The 19,293-nt window shown below is 40.5% G+C and overlaps 1 long non-coding RNA gene across 1 annotated transcript; it reads left to right on the forward strand.

Annotated features, from left to right (window-relative positions):
- The first annotated feature begins 86 nt into the window (after nt 1–86).
- On the forward strand, nt 87–13,532 carry LOC308339264. The gene is made up of 4 exons (XR_013966483.1): nt 87–429; nt 937–985; nt 2,458–2,534; nt 13,296–13,532. It is a non-coding gene; the product is annotated as an uncharacterized lncRNA (long non-coding RNA).
- Nucleotides 13,533–19,293: the final 5,761 nt, after the last annotated feature.

Consider the following 19,293-nt stretch of genomic DNA (forward strand, 5'->3'; position numbering starts at 1 on the left):
GCCCCTTCCCACGCCGGCGCCCCGCCCCTCCTCCCAACCCCACCCGACGCGCGGCCGGCACGCCCAGTCAGCCGGGGCCTGAGGGCGGGTCTCTGGGATCCGGGGAGGGGGAGCGGGCGCCCGCGCCTGATTATCCGCTCTCGCTGGTCTCGGAGCGCGCGCCCGATTAGGCGCCCATGGCCGCGCACAGCTGCGGGCCCGCGCCGCGGGCACACACCTTCTTCCTGCTCGCTCCCGAGTTGCGGGCAGCGCCCAGGAGCGGGGTGCCTCGCGTCACGCAGAGGCCTCAATAAAGGGCTTTGTGGTGCCAGTCCCGCCCGCCGGGGGCTAGGGGAGCCAAGCCCGGGACGGGGTCCTGCGGAGGCCCTCGGGTTAAGCGGCCAAGGCTCGCACACCCTTGACGGAACAAAACTTAGGAGCGAAAGAGATGTAAGCTAGGCCTTTCTCTGAAAATGACACTTTTAAATGTCAGGGAGTTTGAGGCGACCCGGGAATTAGTTGTGGGGACCATTTGGGGGTACCGCTTAAAGAAATGTGCTCAGTGTTGACGTGTTCAGTGTGAGCGAGGCGGTATTGTCAATGTTCGCTGTCCCTGGTGGGTCAAGGCAGCTAGAAACGCGAAAAAGCCCCAAGCCTACCTGTGATAAGTTACGTGTTGTCGTAGTCAGGACATGACAGATTAGAAAAGGTAGACTCATGGACCAGTTTCTGAAGTCATTACACTGAGGTGATTCAGGATGAATCTATATTTTAATACGTCCGATGGCCACCACTTAAACGTCAAATGAAGATAGCCTGCCTCCTTCCCATAGGTCTTGGAAGTCAGAACGGGCTTGGCACTCTGCCACTCGCTAACTTTAAGGTCTTGCCCGTGTAAATTCTCTAATCCTCAATTTCTCCATCTGTAAAACAAGTGTCATACTCTGTATCTTGCAGGGTCCTTGTGAGGATTAAAGATCATGTCTGTCATTTCTCTGCCAACATGGTAAGTGACTAATAGTCTCATTTTGTGCCTACTAACAACTTTATGAGATAGGCAAGGGATACTTACTATTCCAATTATGGAAGGGAGGAATGAACTCAGGTTAAGGGACTGCCTGAGGTGGCAGAGCTCATGAGTCACAGGGCCAGCTTTTGAAGCTAAACACCATACCCTTTCCACCCTAACAAGATGCCTCTGATACTAGCTCCTGTCCAATTAGGATAGGCTGGTAGGCTTGAACCCCCTTTGAAGGTGCTTTTGCTTCCCCAAAACTAGAAGGTGAGAACTCCTTCACTCTTTAACATTTCTGTTCTAATACCATTGAAAAAGGAGCCTCAAAGAGTGAGAGTGGGTGTTAGCTTTTAACACAAGGAATGTTGAACCCATCAATGGGCTATAACATCAGTGTGGTAGATCTTGAACTGAATTTTTTTCAAACAAATTAACATAGAATGGGGCAGAGGCTAGTGAATGTGACTACATCATGAGAATAAGTAATTGTTTTATGGAACTTACTTTTTTTGTTATCCATATAGACTCTTTTTCTTGCCTGCATGTATGCAGTTTCAATATAAAATATAGTTCTCACAATGGGTCTAAAAAGTGTGAAAGCCACTGTCTAAGATCATTTCATTTTAGAGATGAAAAAATAGAGACCAAGTTGTTAACTGAAATCACACCTAGATGGAGCAGAGATGGGCCACTTTAGAGTTGTGGCTCAAGATGCTATGGCTGTTCTCTTTATATGGAGGAAGAAATTAAGCTCCAGGGAGAGGATGATATATATGTCCAGGGCCCCACTGAGAGAGATTAGACAGCCTGTGATTTCTCCATTTTTGAACCTCACTTCCTGTATATGTGTATGATTCCTGAGAATGGTGTTTAGTTACTTCCTAGGTGACTCATTTTGAACAAATACAGTAGAAGTTTCAGAGTATGACTTCTGAAACCAAGTCATAAAAGGTATTGTGGCTCCCTTCTTGTGGTGTCTTTTGGATCACTAACCCTAGAAGAGATCAGATGCCATGTTAGGGCAATCTCAAGTCACCTTATGGAGAAACTCACAGGCAAAGGGATAGAGGCCTCTAGCCAACAACTGGTGAGGTGCTGAGGCCTCTTGCCACCACCCATGTGAGTGAGCCTGCTTGGAAGCAGATCCTCCAAGCCTCCATCAAGCTTTCAGATGACTGTAGCCCCAGCTGATGTCTTCACTGAAACTTCATGGGAGACCCTGAGTGAGAACCACCTAACTAAGCCACTCCAGGATTCGTGGCCCTCAGAAAATATGAAAATGAATGCTTATCATTTTAAGCCACCCACCTTTAGACTATTTGTTACAGAGCAGCAGATAACTAATATACACTAAGTGTATTATTGTAGAAGGAGTATTTTACACAGAGGAAAATAGCCATATTTTTATAATTGAGATTAATAATTTGATAAAAATGAAGGGTAAAACATCTTATGCTTTATAGATTCCTTCTGGGCAGCTAAAATCTCATCTAGGACCAGTTAAGAGAGACTTAAAAATTGTCAACACAGAAAATATGTGGTAAGTACCACTCTCCCACATGTCTTTAAAAACAAAAATAACAAGGGTGCCTGGGTGGCTCAGTGAGTTGAGCTTCTGCCTACGGCTCGGGTCATGATCTCAGGGTCCTGGGATCGAGTCCCACGTCGGGTTCTCTGCTCGGCAGGGAACCTGCTTCCTTCTCTCTCTCTCTCTCTGCCTGCCTCTCTGCCTACTTGTGATCTCTCTGTGTCAAATAAATAAATAAAATATTTTTTAAAAAATAACATTAAATCCTATAAGGTAGAAAGATATCCAATAGAGATCTGGTTCTTGCTCCACCCCCATAAAGACTACTTTAGTATTTTCTTTCGAATTATCACATCATTTCTAAACATTTCTTTGTCTCCCATCCACCCCCTGTTACTTCTTTCCTCCTCCTCCCTTCCATTCTTTTCTTTATGATCTCTATCCCCCTGCTTTTCTGGTGCCCTACACACAGTGAGCCTTCACTAATTATTCCAAAAAATTGGCAGGGTTCGTTCAAATTGGTTAAGAGAGCATTGCTGCCACCTACTGTTAGAACTGAGGTACAAACAGGTATGCAAAGAGACGAGGTTAACAATCTTGTAACAACAGAAAAGCAATAGTAGTGTGTTTACTACATTTGGGGCACTGTTCAAGGTACTTCCTACACATTGCCTCACCTAATTATCACAACCATAGATGCTATTATAAATTTAATGGTGTGATTTTTAGGGATATTAGAGAAGTAAAAACTGAGGCACCTCAAGCAGGAAAAATTTTCCAAAGTCACAGAACTTGACCCAAGACTATGCAATTCTGATATTTTTCTCTGTACCATACTGTACATTCTCCCAGAATTGTAATTAAGGCAAGGTTTTAAGATATAAACTTATAAATATTTTTGCAACTGCCCTTTTCAAATATTCTTTTAATTTCTCATCATACATAGATTAACAAAATATTTCGGGCACCTACTACATGCCAGCAATCATTCTTCTCCCTGCAATCTGAACCTCACAGTTTAATGGAGAAGAAGATAATAGTTTCCCTAGGACAGTTAAGGAAGAAAAGGGTTTATAGGGCTACTAAATGACTTGCTTACAATTACACAACTAATAAACTGCAGAACCTAATTTAGCCCAGGTCAATTTCACTCCTGACCTATACCTCCTTTGAGTTCTCTGGATCCCCTGATTGAATTATATATCCCTCTGTCTCTGAAATGTCCATTGCATCTTTACAATAACATTGACAACCTGCCCATTTTATTTGAAATTGAGAGAATAGTTTTCTTTTTTTTTTTTAAGATTTTATTTATTTATTTGAGAAAGAGAGCATAAGCAGGGGCAGCAGCAGAGGGGAAGGAAGAAGCAGACTCCCTGCTGAGCAGGGAACCCAACTTGGGGCTCCATCCCAGGCTCCTGGAACCATGACCTGAGCCAAAGATAGACGCTTAACCGACTGGAGCCCCCCAGGCCCCCCAGGCCCCCCAACAGAGTAGGTTTCTGTACATACAGAAAATAATAGCCACAGCTAGTTGTCCAGACTCCTCTGCTCTCCTTAGAGATATAAATTACAATTTCCCAGGTGCCCAATTGATAAACTCCTGTTCTTTGGGAGGCAAAGCAGGTCAGAATCTATTCCCTAATCCAAGACTATGGCATGAGATTTACAGCCTAGGATTCTCCCCAGGACAAAATCTAGAGCAGTAAGGATTTCCTGACTGACTCCCTGGCAGACACCATGAACCTGCATCTGCCATGGAGCAGGTCACATCAGGATAGCTAGCCTCCGACAGCTACACTGGAATTGCTCCACTGTACAGGCATAAGGCATAAGTTGTAAGAACAGGAAGAAAGGTATTTCTTTACACATCATAATATACGAGGGCTTTGGAGTGTTACAATGTCACCTTACAAAGTACTAATTTAAACAAAGGATTTATCTACTTTAGTCCAGTTGGATTTCAATTTCATGCTAACTTATAATAACTAGGAAAGTAGGAACAATTAGAAAATTAAGATGAGATCTCCAGTTATTCATTAAATATTTGTTAAAATTAGTCACATTTTATTGACTTTTCAGGTAAATAATAAATCTAATCAATTGAGATTTTTCCTGAGGAAATACATACCAGATGAAGAGGTGATATGCTTTGATAGAAGAGGTCTAACTAGGAATAAAGAAAACCTAGGCTAGAGACCCTTTATAAATATGAAAAGTGTCTGGGGTGCCTGGGTGGCTCGGTGGGTTGAAGCCTCTGCCTTCAGCTCAGGTCATGATCCCAGGGTCCTGGGATCTGGCCCCGCATCTGGCTCTCTGCTCCGCAGGGATCCCGCTTCCTCCTCTCTCTCTCTCTCTCTCTGCCTACTTGTGATCTCTCTCTGTCAAATTTAAAAAAAAAGGAAAAAATATGAAAAGTGTCCAAGCCTTTGTGTCATTTATGAAACCAAACCAGTAATACCCCAAAATATTTTTATGATTGATTGCATGAATCTAAATCTTTCACGTAATTACCGTGCTAATTAGTTAATTAGTTAACAGTGTTAATTAGTTAGCAAATGACTTTTAATAAATTTACCTATTTCGTATTTTGACATATTTATGTAAAGAATTCATTAAAGTTCAGGGTGCCTGGCTGGTTCAGTAGGTAGAACATGTGACTCTTGATCGTGGGGTCTGAAGTTCAAACCCCATGTTGGGCAGAGATATTACTTAAAAATAAGTAAACAGAAAAGAATTCATTAAAGTTCATATAGGATATAAAGTTTATTTGCCCTATCCTTCTTTTTTTAAAGATTTATATCCCTGGCTTATGATATCCATATAGCCCTTTTAATTTTATTCATCTCAGTGGTTCATAGTTCTTCATAAGCTTTCATTCAATTAGATTCAAGCCAATTTAACACACCTCTATTGAGCACTTTCTGTATGCAAAGCTTTGTGATTGACCCCATAGTCTAAAATTTGTCCCTCCTTTCCCCCTCCCCCCATATGTAAGAAAAGCTCTTTTAGAGTTTTTCAGTTACATGCAAAAAGAATGAAAGTGAACCACTTTTTTACACCATATACAAAAATAAATTCAAAATGAATTAAAGACTTAAATGTAAGACCTGAAACCATAAAATTCCTAGAAGAAAACATAGGAGGTAAACTCTGTGACATCACTTTTAGCAATATATTTTTGGATCTATCTCCGGAGGCAAAAACAGCAAAAGCAAAAATAAACTATTGTGACTACATCAAACTAAAAAGCTTTTGCAAAGCAAAGGAAACCATCAACAAAACAAAAAGACAGTCTACTGAATGGTAAAAGATGTTTATAAATTATATATATCCCATACACGGCTAACATCCAAAATATATAAAGAACTCATAGAACTCAATATCAGAAAAACAAACAGTACAATTAAAAAATGGACAGAAATGTCACCTGGGTGGTACAGTTGGTTAAGCATCTGACTCTTGGTTTCGGCTCAGGTTGTGATCTCAGGGTTGTGAGATCAAGCCCCGTGTTGGGCTCTGCGTTCAAGGTGGAGTCTGCTTGGGACTCTCACTCCCTCCCTCTCTCCCTCCAACTTCTCTAAAATAAAGAAATAAATAAATCTTTCTCCAAAAAATGGACAGGGGCTCTGAATACACATTTTTTCATAGAAGACATCCAGATAGCCAACAGACACAAAGATACTAAATATCACTAACCATCAGGGAAGTGCAAATCAAAACCTCAATGAGGTATCACCCCACAAGGGTCAGAATGGCTAGTATCAAAAAGACAAGGGGGAAAAAAGATAAGAAATTACAAGTGTTGACAAGGAAGAGGAGAAAAGGAAACTCTTTTGTGGGAATGTACATTGGTGTACCCACTATGGAAAACAATATGGAGGTTCCTCGAAAAATTAAAAATAGAAATACCATATGATCCAGCAATTCCACTTCTGGATGTTTAGCCAAAGAAAATGAAAACACTAAAAAAGACATATGCACCCCCTATGTTTATTGCAGCACTATTGACAATATTCAAGATAGGGAAACAACCTAAGTGTCCATCAGTAGGTGAATGGATAAAGATGTGGTATGTATACTCACACACACACACACATACATATATATGTATACATTAAAAAATAGAATATTACACAGCCATTAAAAAGAATGAAATCTTGTCAATTGCAACCACATGGAAAGACCCAAAGTGTACTCTGCTATGTGAAATAACTCATACAAAGACAAATACCACATGATTTCACTTATATGTGCAATCTAAATATAAAGCAAATGAAGAAGCAAAACAAAACAGAAACAGACTCAGATATAGAGAATGAACTGTTTGTTGCCAGAGAAGAAGAGAACAGGGGGTGTGAACAAAAAAAGAGAGGAAGGTTAATGATCTTCTAGTTATAAAATAAATGATCCACAGGGATTAGAAGTACAACAATGGGAATATAGTCGATAATATTGTAAAAACTATATGGTGATAGATAGTAACTAGATGTACCATGGTGACCATTTCTTAGTGTATATAAATATCAAGTCACTAAGTTGCACACCTGAAACTAATACAATATTGTATGTCAGTTATTGTTCAATACAAAAAGTAAAACAAGTAAAGCTTTCTTTTCCCGTGAAGATGTACGTCAATTATGAAAAATATACATTCTCAGCTTAGAGAAATGTGGAAAAAGAAATTATCACCACCCTTTCTGTCAGTTGTTAAAGTCATCTTGAAAGAGTTAAGATGCCCTTTTTAAGCCAAAATCTAAAATGAGAATGTCTATAAGCCCCCATAGACATTAAATCACAATCTACTTAAATTCAGGATTTAAGAGAAATTATTTCAAAGTGTAGAACTTCTTGGACTTGCTTAAACACTGACTTCCTAATGATAAAACTGTCTGTGAATTTTACTCCTTAATTCTTTTTCCATCTGCTTGATTTTCCAAGATAAGTTCTTTTTTTATTGTATTGAGAGAAAATTGGCTAATATTACTATATATATTTAAAGTATACAATGTAGGGGCGCCTGGGTGGCTCAGTGGGTTAGGGCTCTGCCTTCGGCTCAGGTCATGATCCCAGGGTCCTGGGATCGAGCCCCGCATCGGGCTCTCTGCCTGGCAGGGAGCCTGCTTCCTCCTCTCTCTCTCTCTCTGCCTGCCTCTCTGCCTACTTGTGACCTCGCTCTGTCAAATAAATAAATAAAATCTTTTTAAAAATAAATAAATAAAGTGTACAATGTAATGATTTGCTATGCATGCACAGTGTGAAATGATTACCAAGGGACACCTGGGTGGCTCAGTCAGTTAACCCTCTGCCTTCAGCTCAGGTCATGATCCCAGGGTTTGGGGATTGGACCCCACATCTGGCTTCCTGCTCAGCAGAGAGCCTGCTTCTCCCTCTCCCTCTACTCTCCTGCTCCTGCTCTCTCGCTCCACTCTCTATCTCAAATAAATAAAATATTTGAAAAAATTTTAAAAACTCATATAAAATAAAATGATTACCAAGATTGAGATAATCCACCACCCAACATAGTTAATAATTAACATGGTTTGTGTGGGGGTGTGTGGGGGGGCGTGTGTGTAGTGAGAGTGCTTAAGTCTCCTCTCCTTGAATGCGACCCTCTTCTAACAAATAGAATAAAATAAAAGTGACAGTGTAGACCACAGAGACTCTGTCAGAAAAGGCACTATGGCTACCTTCAGATCACTGTCTTTGGGAGAAGCCAGCCACCATGTTGAGCAGACCTACAGAAAGGCCATGGAGCGGGGAAGTCGGGCCTCAAGTCAACAGCTATATGAGTGAGCCATCTTAGAAAGGGATCCTCCATCCTGAGTCAAGCTTTTAGATGACTGTAGCCCTTGCACACGTCTTAATTGTAACCTCATGAGAGACACTGAGCCACAGACATCCAACTAAGCTGCCCTCAAAGTCCTGGCCCACAGAATCTGTGAGATAACCTGGCTATTTTAAGCCACTAAATTGGGACTAATCTGTTACACCAATAGGTAATTAACACAATAGGCTAGATGACTCCTACATGAGAAAGAGATAAAGAGAAGTATAAGGAAAGATCTGGAAATGATTAAGAGTTAAGAGGAGAAAGAAATAGAAAGAGAATGTAGTAAGAAGAATTCCAAAGGTGTTCATGTTTTTGGAGAGACAGTATGAAGCTAGGGTAACTGATATAAGAAGCGAGACTCTGGGGATAGAGAAATGTTAAAATGTGTATTTCAGAAACTTTGCTGTGGTATTTGGTATAAATCTCTCCCCTGTGTTCCTAAAAAAACTTTAAGTAAAGATCTATATATCTTTAAATAATAGCAATAATTCAACTTCGCAGTGATTTAATGTGTCCTCAGGCTCACGAACCTCTTATCAAATTCAACCCCAGTAATTTTATCCTTCTTTACTAGATCCTCGATTTCCTAGTTTTTCTTCTCACTAGGAGTGACCACGGACAAAGCTCTGGCCAATGAGACAAAGGGGAAGTCTACTGGGAGTCTCTGTGAAATATTCTGCTTCCTGCTAAGGAGAGAAAAACCCTTAAGAATTCCCTAGCACTGCCCCTGACCTTTCTTCCTGTGTCACAAGTGCATTGAAAAGTTGTGTGAGGCCACTGTCTCCTGCCAATGTGAAGATAGGTGTAACAATGGGAAAGCATCAACAGGGGTGACTGAGCATAAGGACGGAAAGCACCTAGAGCCACCGAGGCATGTCTGAGGGGTGGCATCACGCCTGAAATGCCTCATTCCAATCTCCTATTACGTGAGAATATTAATGCTCTTTTTTGATTAAGCCACTTAAGCTATAGTATGGTTTCCCGTATTTGTGGTAAAAATCATTCCCAACTGAGGCTTAAAATGAATAAGTATTCATGGTGCCCTCAAGGCAAACAACAAAATATGTGTGGACCTGAGAATTCCACCTGAGTTCAGAAACCCCTCCCCCTAGCTAAGAGTCCTCCAGCCAGGGAGTTCCCTCAGGGCTGCAATGTTTCATCTGCAAGATGGAGATAATTAGACTTTCCCCATAGAGCTGTCATGGCCACAACAAATTTTATACAACAAATTATATTAAACAACAAATTATTATACAACAAATATAAATATTTTGTATTATTTTATACAACAAATATACAGCAAATATAATTTCGCATATTTTGAGAGTTTAAAAACTAAAAACTTAGTCTTCCAAATCTTCAAAAATCACAGAATCCTCACAAAATGTGAAGTCTATCAACTACAAATTTAGAGTAGCGGATAATCTGCTACCATACACAATCACCATATTTTGGACAGACATGAAATGAATTTGGTTTTTAACTCTTCAATGAAGAAAATTTCAAAAATATGCAAAGGCAAAGAGATGCGCATACCGAATCTCCATCTACACATCACCCAATGTCAGCAGCTTATCAATGGATTTCCATTCTTGTTTAGTGTTGTCACTTTCCCCACAAATACTGTGTGACTTTTTTGAAGTTATTTATAAGGCACTTTAATTTTTCACACAAAAAAATGAAAATGTGTACATCTCCAGAGCTAGCAGCTTTTTCTGAAGTTTTCCCATATTTGTTCTGAATGTAAGACCTCATACGGAGATCTTAATAATGGCAGTTGAAAAAGTATGGATTTTGCAGCTGTCTCTAGACTGGGTTAAAATTCTAATTCCACCACTTCATAGCTATGTGATTGGGAGCAAGTTACTTAGTTTCTTCTGGGCTTCAGGTTTTTCACCTATAAAGAGCAGAACAGCAGTCAGGACCTACTCTCCAGTCTCTCTTTTTTTTGTCGTTTTTATTTTTAAGATTTATTTATTTATTTGAGAGAGTGCACACACACACACACACACACACACACACGGAGGGGGCATAGGGAACAGAGCGAGAGGAAGAGAAGCAGACTCCCCACTGACCAGGGAGTCTGATAATGTGGGGCTGGATCCTAGGAGCCCGGGATCATGACCTGAGCTGAAGGCAGACCCTTAACCGGCTTAGCCACCTAGGCGCCCCAGCCAGGCTCACTTTGAGAAACAAAACAATGGTGAGTAATAACTATAATTTACTAAATAAGCCAGCCACTGCCCTAAGCACTTTTCCTATAGTGTCTTCAGTTCTTGGCACTTGGCACTTGCCTGGTGCTCGGCAAATGTTCCCTGTCAGTCCTTGGAGCAGGTTGGGGTACAGCAAAGATGACCAAGAAGTTGCTCTGGTTATGGGAGGCTAGTGAGAACAAGTAGTGCCTAAGCAGAGTCCTCCACAACGTGAAGAGGGGAGGGGCTGAAGAAAGCCTTCTCAAATTTACAAGCCAGTCCAGCTGTCTGGAGCAGGGAGGGTGAGAGATGGAATAAGGAGGAATGAATGAGGATGAAAGGAACTAGGGAGTCAGAAAGAGAGGAATGTCCCATGTCTCCGGTCCCTCTCAATTGCTCTCACACACCAGCTTTCCAGACTTCACACGGCCCCTCCCAGCAGTTACCTTTGAGGCTCAGTAGCTGGTCCACACTCAGGCCTGCTAAGCAGGGGAGGCCAAGATTCAAACCCATATCCATCTCAGGATGCTTGTTTCACTCCCCACGGCTACTTCATACCCTTTTCAAATGATCTGAATGATAAGTGCCTGTTTTACAGAACTGGCATCTGGAATGTTAGACATGGCTTTGGGAATGAGGAATGTCAGAATGGGATGGGTCAGGGAAGCAGGCAGGTGTCCTGATGTTGGCCCCAGAAAGACCTTGGCCCCATTCTTTAGGAAGGCACTGCCTAACAACCCCCAGTGTTTCTGTGGCTCCCATTACTGTTTGATGGGCCTGCCTGTGCTTGATCTGCAAATCAGGGCTGCCTCAGATGAGCCCACCAGCAGTCCTGCCTACCTCAGAGGGTATAAGAACTGCCTGACCTTGGGAACCCAGACTTTTCCCAGGAAATACTTAGAATAGCAATAAGCCGGGAATGGATTCTAAGGGCTAGGAAGGAATGATTCTAAAATCAATGTTTACTAGCAAGGAAAGCCTTCTCTTTTTTCTGTTTCTCTCTCCAGAGGACTTTGTATCTAAACTGGGCTTTAAATATAAAGTAGGAGATCTACTAATTCTTCTCAAAGGGCATCTGGGAATTCGTAAAAATCAAGTGGGAGATGAATTTAAAATGAATATTCCCAGGCCCTGCCACCAAAATTCTAATTCAGAGGGATCGAGAATCAGCTTTCAAAAAAATAAGTGCCCAGCTGATTCTCTTTCAGGTGTTTTTGGACATTTCCCTGAAACTGGCCTGGAGACCATTGCATCAGATGAGGGCCTGGAGTCTTATGAAAAATAGAAATTCTGTAGATAACCTGAATTTTAATCAGCAGGAGCAGAGTTGTTGGGGAAGTGTGAGGAAGGAAGCCCAGGATTCTGCATTTTATTTTATCCTTTTTAAGTTTATTTATTTTTAAGTGATCTCTATATCCAACATGAGACTTGAAGTCATGACCCCGAGATCAAGAGTAACATGCTTCTCCAACTGAGCCAGCCAGACACCCCTGGATTCTACTTTTTTTTTTTAAGATCACTCAGCTATTTATTAGGAAATATGGATAGAAACAAATTCTGCAAAATTTTTACTTTGGTGTTTTCCCCAATATATTATACCACTACATTACGATACCTTGACTTATTATCATTCTTCAAAATTTCATTATAAATAAGTAAAAATTTTCTTAATTTCTCTCCAATCCTCCCCACGTTCTATTCCATAACTATGTATTTTTTTTTATTAACATATAATGTATTGTTTGCCCCAGGGGTACAGATCTGTGAATCATGAGTCTTACACAGTTCACAGCACTCACCATAGCACATACCTCCCTGGTGTCTATAACCCAGCCATGCTTCCCCAGCAACCTGGATTCCACATTTTAAAGAGGCTTTCCAGGTGAAAGTTTAGTGGTAAATTTTAAGAACTACCTGCCTAGGAAATAATAAAATATTCTCTTAGGTGGGGCAAGGCCTGGAGGACCTCTTTCTGCTAAATCCCATTAAGCTACTTTGGGTGTATGTTCATGGAAAACCACAACCCCAAGACTCACCTAAGGAATGAGAAAGAGACAGGGTACTGAGAACAGGATTTGAGTAATAACCAACAATGGTTCCACACCAAAGAATCTTTATAATCTTTCTCCAATGGGAACACCGCAGCACATTGACTCTCTATTCATCCTTACTTGGCCTGCAGTCTAAGTTTTCTTACACGTAGATGCTCAATAAATATTTTTTAAATTGACTTGAATATATTCCTCTTTGAAGAACCATACTTTCAACAAGTACTTCCATAAACTTTGATATATTTTTTTCCTGGTGATGTTTAGAGAAACATACATATGTTTCTGCAAGGTGCAGAAGAGGTCATGGTGAACAAAAGTGGGTGTGATAAAGTAGGGAAGATAAATCTTAATGAGCTGCTAACCAAACTTCAGTTGTAAGCTCGGGAAAACATAACCACAAGTTCTAATTTTGGTTTACTTCCTCTTTTGCCCCAGGATCTTAAGTATGCTACTTTCATTTCTCTATTTCAACTGTGCCTCTTTTTTTTCTTATTTTAAGGAATATGCCTTGTGGAATTATTTTAAGAAATAAGTAATAAGAGTTTGGAAAGCACCTTTTCCTCTTAGTCAAAATTGTGAAGAGAATCTCCACCATCTGGCATCTAGGCCAGTTCAATGAGTTGGTTTTCTTGTTGTTTATTTTTAATATTTTATTTATTTTATTTATTTATTTTATTTTATTTTATTATTTTGACAGAGAGAGAGAGAGAGAGAGCATAAGCATGAGGAGCAGCAGAAGGAGAGGAAGAAGCAGGCTCACCACTGAACAGAGAGCCTGACTCAGGACTCGATTCCAGGACCCTGGGATCATGACTTGAACCAAAGGCAGACGCTTAACCAACTGAGCCACCCAGATGCCCCAAATAGTTTCTTTCTTTCTCTACTTCTTTCTGTAAACAAAAGATCATTTAGTAAATGTTTATTTTAGTTTTGTTTTGTTTTGTTTTGTTTTTAAAATTTTATTTGTTTGACAGAGAGATCACAAGTAGGCAGAGAGGCAGGCAGAGAGAGAGGGGGAAGCAGGCTCCCTGCAGAGCAGAGAGCCCGATGCGGGGCTCCATCCCAGGACCCTGAGATCATGACCTGAGCCAAAGGCAGAGGCTTAACCCACTGAGCCACCCAGGCGCCCCTTTTAGTTTGTTTGTTTGTTTTAGGATTTTATTTGTTTAGTAAATGTTTATTGAGGATTCATTATATGCTAAAAGCGATAATGACTTCTACCTACTATTGTTGAAGAAGCAGGAGAATTAAGGGAAAAGCAGAAGTTGAAGGATCAGGGAAAAGTCACCGCCCCCCCCCCCCTTTAGTGCTGGCAGAGGTGGACAAGATGGAGCTTACAAAGCCAACTGAGAAGCCAGGCGCTTCAGCTGTGGGGGTGGAACGGCCCAGCCAGGAGTCACTGCTGGTCAGCAGGGCCTGCACTTGAGAGAAGAGCCAGGTATGGGCCAGGCAAGAGCAAGAACATACAGAACCCGCCACTGGTATAGGGGAGAGTGGGGACAACCAACATATACAAACCTCTCTGTGTGTTTCTTCCAGAGCATGACTGCTCTTTCTCTACTACCTACCAAATCTCATGCTTGGGCTATTTTTTTCAACTCTAAGGCAAATCACGCAAGGAAGGGGATTCTGGGAACTATAGTTCCAGTTCGTCCAAAGTGACACCATACATATGAGGAATTGGGTCAAGAAGGGATGACAGTTGGCTGAGAGGTCAGTGCATGATTAAAGGTGACACAATGCAAAGGTTCTGAGCAAAAGTGCTTGTTCAGATCCCAAGCCCTTTGTAATTCCTCCAGACTCTAAGTGTGGTCTCCTGTGTCAACACTAGACTTGTCCTACCTACAACGAACTGGTTGCATAACATGAAGGTGAAGTCAGCTTATAAAATGTAAGTCTGATACCCCAACACAGTGACCACAGGTGCAACAATTACAGATGACCACTGAGTTTTTCTCTCAGTGTGACACAAAAGCTATTAACAATTACTGTAAGATTTAATTTTTTATCAGATTCAGATTTATGAGATATAGACTGCTTATCTGTTCAAATATTTATTAATGCTTGCTTTATGCTGCATGGAAGAAAACTGAAACATCCTACTAGTCGCTGCATGAACCAAGCACACGCCCTTCTACCGGTTCTTGCTTAGAACACCTCAGCTCCCCTTCCCGAACACACCAGATCTCCCACAAGGTTTACAATAAATAAAACCTGATGATAAGGGAGAAAGAGACCCTGAGCTACAAGATAAAGTCACAAGCCCTCAGGTTTCATAGCCCTAGTCCAGAAGGATCAGTCATAACTCCTTAAGTTGAGATGATGTAGTTAAAAATAACAGAACTTCCAGGGAACGAGTTTAAATCAAAATGGGAATTTAAAACAAGGATACTTGCCTGTCTCACAAGACACAAGGAATGCAGCCAGCCTCCAGACAGGGGCTGAATTCAAGAAGTAGGAAGCCAGGAACACTCACTCCATCTCATTCCTGCTTCTCTCTGTGCATTTGCTCCTTCTCCCTGCCAAGATTTCTCTGTTCCTCAAAGCACGAGATGGAATATGGCTGCCCCTCTTGAGTTTGAAGGGATAGTTTGAATCAAATGGAGACTGACTTTCTTTCAGTCCTAACAGCAAATAGGGAGAGAATCTGCTTAGTTAAACTTGGGTTCAGTAGTCTCTCCTTAATCCAGTTAACCTTGGTGGTGATGGGAGAACAGGAGCACTTCAGTACAAACCTGCAACCAGGACCCCATCTCAGTGGGTAAGGAAGCACCCCGTTTCAACACTCGGACTTTAGAGAGGACAAGGTTAATCTAATGCTAGTCAAGTGTACGGAGATAAATAGCTTCCTAGGGAGACTCTAGAAATCAGCTTCCTGCCGTGACAAGAACAGCAGGAGCCAATGCAAAGTAGGGGCCTAAAAATAGGAGCATTGGGGAAACTGTAATAAAGTCAGGATTACTGAAACAAAATATGTCCAGGAGTTGAAGTACACATTGTTGATTCCCTTCCAAAACCGTTTCCCCTCTTCTTAACTCTTAGAGCTCTGGTTTTGTTCAGGGGTCTCTGCTCCTCCACTTGGTCATGTGTGTGTGTGGATGCCAGCTGCTTCCGAAGCTCCTGAAGATGAACCCTGATTAATCTAAGCCAATCAGTGTAGGGCCATGCCCTTTATCTCTCACATAGGCTTGGGCAGGTGATACATTCTCACCAATGAGACGTGAGGTAAAATCAACTGGGTGTTTTGGGGAAAGGTTTCTTCTTTCCTAGAAAAGATACTGATGAAGAGATTACCTTTTCCTTTATACCTCCTTTATACCTTTATTACCTTTCCTTTATACCTTCTGAATATCTGGATATTGGATACACCTGTAATAGCTGTAGCCATTTCATGAACATAAGGAAGCTAATCTAAGGAAAAAAGAGGAGGGAAAAGCTAGAAAATGGACAGACTGGGTTCAATTCATTCATTCATTCATTCATCAGTGAATTAACTATCCTTGGAGCCATCCTGCATTTAAACTAATTATATAAATTAATATAAAATAATTATGTAAATTATATAAACTAATTATATGAGATAAATCTTATGTTTTAAACCACAGTTTTCATTTACTTGCTGCTGAAGGCAAATCAAACAAAACGGAATATAGTAGAAATTAAGGCTAGAAAGACAAGCAGATGAGATTCCATACACAGAAATAGGAGTCAGAATGAAATAAGACTTAACAACAACCCCAAAAGCTAGATCATGAAATTGTAAAGGAAAAGGTTTTCCAATACAGAATTTTCAGATCTGCCAAATTATTGTTATTATTATTTAAAATATTTTAATATTTGGGACGCCTGGGTGGCTCAGTTGGTTAAGCGGCTGCCTTCGGCTCGGGTCATGATCCCAGCGTCCTGGGATCGAGTCCCACATCGGGCTCCTTGCTCAGCAGGGAGCCTGCTTCTCCCTCTGCCTCTGCCTGCCTCTCTGTCTGCCTGTGCTCACTCTCTCTGACAAATAAATAAATAAAATCTTTAAAAAAAAAAAATAAAAAATAAAATAAAATAAAATATTTTAATATTTATTTGACAGAAAGAGAGAGAGAGCACAAGCAGGGAAAAGCAGGGAAGGGAGAAGCGGGCTCCCCACTGAGCAGGGAGCCCAATGCAGGGCTCCAACCTAGGACCCTGGAATCATGACCTCAGCTGAAGGCAAACACTTAACTGGCTGAGCCACCCAGGTGCACCGCCAAATTATTATTTAAGTATGAAGGTAGAATGGGGATATTTTAATACACAGAAGTTTTCAAATATATACCTACATTGAATTCTTTATAGGAAAGTAGAAAGAATGTGCTTCTCAAAACAAAGGAGTAAACCATCACAAGAGAAAGACATAGAATCCAGGAGAAAAGACCAGACCTCCGTCATGAGAAGACAGGTACTGTAAGTAAATAAGACTTTCATCATGGGAAGTGAGGAAAGGTCCCAGAAAGGTAATGGTGGGCAAACTCTGAGGGCACTTCTATAAGGGGAAAACACCTTTAGCACCTGGCAGGATATGTGGACAGGAAAGTTGGGAAAAATGTGAGTGTGTGTGAAAGAAGAGTGAAATTTTCAGTAGTAGAAAGTCCATAGATACCTAATTTTTTTATTTTTTTACTTTAATTCCAATATAGTTAACCTACAATATTACATTCATTCTGTACTTTAGAATTGCATATATACAATTCTATACATTACACAGTGCTCCTCGTAATAAGTATACTCGTAACCCTCTTCACCTACTTCCCCCATCTTCCACCTGCCTCCCCCCTGGTAACCAACCATCAGTTCTCTTTAGTTAAGAGTCTGTTTCTTGGTTTGTTTATTTCTCTTTTTTTCCCTTCATTCATTTGTTTTGTTTCTTGAATTCCACATAAGAATGAAATCATGGTATTTATCTTTCTCTGACTGACTTCGTTTAGCATTATACTCTCTAGCTCCCTCCATGTTGTTGCAAATGGCAAGATTTCATTATTTTTTACGATTTAATTTCATATATATAAATTCATATATATATATATACCACCTCTTCTTCATCCATTCATCTATCAATGGACATGAGCTGCTTCCATAATTCGGCTATTTAATAATGTTGCTATAAACATAGGGATGCATGTATCCCTTTGAATTAGTGTCTTGGTGTTTTGGGGGTAAATACCCAGTAGTACAATTACTGGATCACATTATATTTCTATTTTTAATTTTTTGAGGAAACTCCATACTGTTTCTCACGTGCCTGCAGCAGTTTGCTTTCCCATCAGTATTGCACAAGGGTTCATTTTCTCCACATCCTCACCAACGATTGTTGTTTCTTGTGTTTTTTTAATTTCAGCAGTTCTGAGAGGAGTGAGGGGATAGCTCATGGTAGTTTTGATTTGCATTTCTCTGATGATAAGTGATGTTGAGCATCTTTTCATGTTGGCCATATCTCTCTTTGGAAAAATGTTCATGTATATGGGGTAAGGAAATGTTCCGGTTTCATTCTTTTGCATGTCCAGTTTTCCCGATACCATTTGCTGAAGAGACTGTCTTTTTCCCTTTGGATATTCTTTCCTGCTTTGTTGAAGATTAAATGGCCACATAATCATGGATTTGTTTCTGGGTTTTCTATTCTGTTCTGTTAATCTATGTGTCCATTTTGGTGCCAGTACCATGAAATGTTTTGATTACTACAGCTTTGTAGTATAACTTGAAGTCTGGAATTGCAATACCTCCAGTTTTGTTCTTGTTTTCAAGATTGCTTTGGCTATTCAGGATCTTCTATGATTCCATACAAATTTTAGGACTGTTTGTTCCAGTTCTATGAAAAATACTGTTGGTGTTTTTAGAAGGATTGCATTAATTCTGTAGATTGCTTTGAGTAATATAAGCATTTTAACCAATTTGTTCTTCCAATCCATGAGCATGAAATGTCTATTTCTTTGTGTTGTCTTCAATTTCTTTCATCAATATTTTATAGTTTTCAGAGTACAGGTCTTTTACCTCTTTGGTAAAATTTATTCCTAGGTATTTTGTTATCTTTGTTGTCATTGCAAATGGGATTGTTTTCTTCATTTCTCTTTCTGCTGCTTCATTATTGGTGTATAGAAATGCAACAGATTTCTCTACATTGATTTGTATCCTGCAACTTTACTGAATTCATGTATCAGTTCTAGCAGTTTTTTTGGTGGAATCTTTAAGGTTTTCTCTGTATAGTATCATGTCATGTGCAGATAGTGAAAGTTTTACTTCTTCCTTACCTATTTGGATGCCTTTTATTTCTTTTCTTGTCTGATTGTTGTGGCGAGAACTTCTAATACTATGCTGAATGAAAGTGGTGAGCATAGACATCCTTGTCTTCTTCCTGAACTTAGGGGAAAGGCTCTCAGTTTTTCCTCATTGAGTATGGTATTAGCTGTGGGTTTTCGTATAAGGCCTTTATTATGTTGAGATATGTTCTCCCTAAACCTGCTTGTTGAGGGTTTTTGTCATGAACAGATCGATATTTATCAAGTACTTTTTCTGCATCTATTGAAATGATCAGGGATGCCTGGGTGGCTCAGTTGGTTAAGTGTCTGCCTTCAGCTCAGGTCATGATCCCAGGGTCCTGGGATTAAGCCCCAGGTCTGGCTCCCTATCACCAGGAAGCCTGCTTCTCCCTCTCCACTCCCCCTGTTTGTGTT

The sequence above is a fragment of the Martes martes genome (genome assembly GCF_963455335.1).
Source record: "Martes martes genome assembly, chromosome: 2".
Taxonomy (NCBI): Eukaryota; Metazoa; Chordata; class Mammalia; order Carnivora; family Mustelidae; genus Martes; species Martes martes.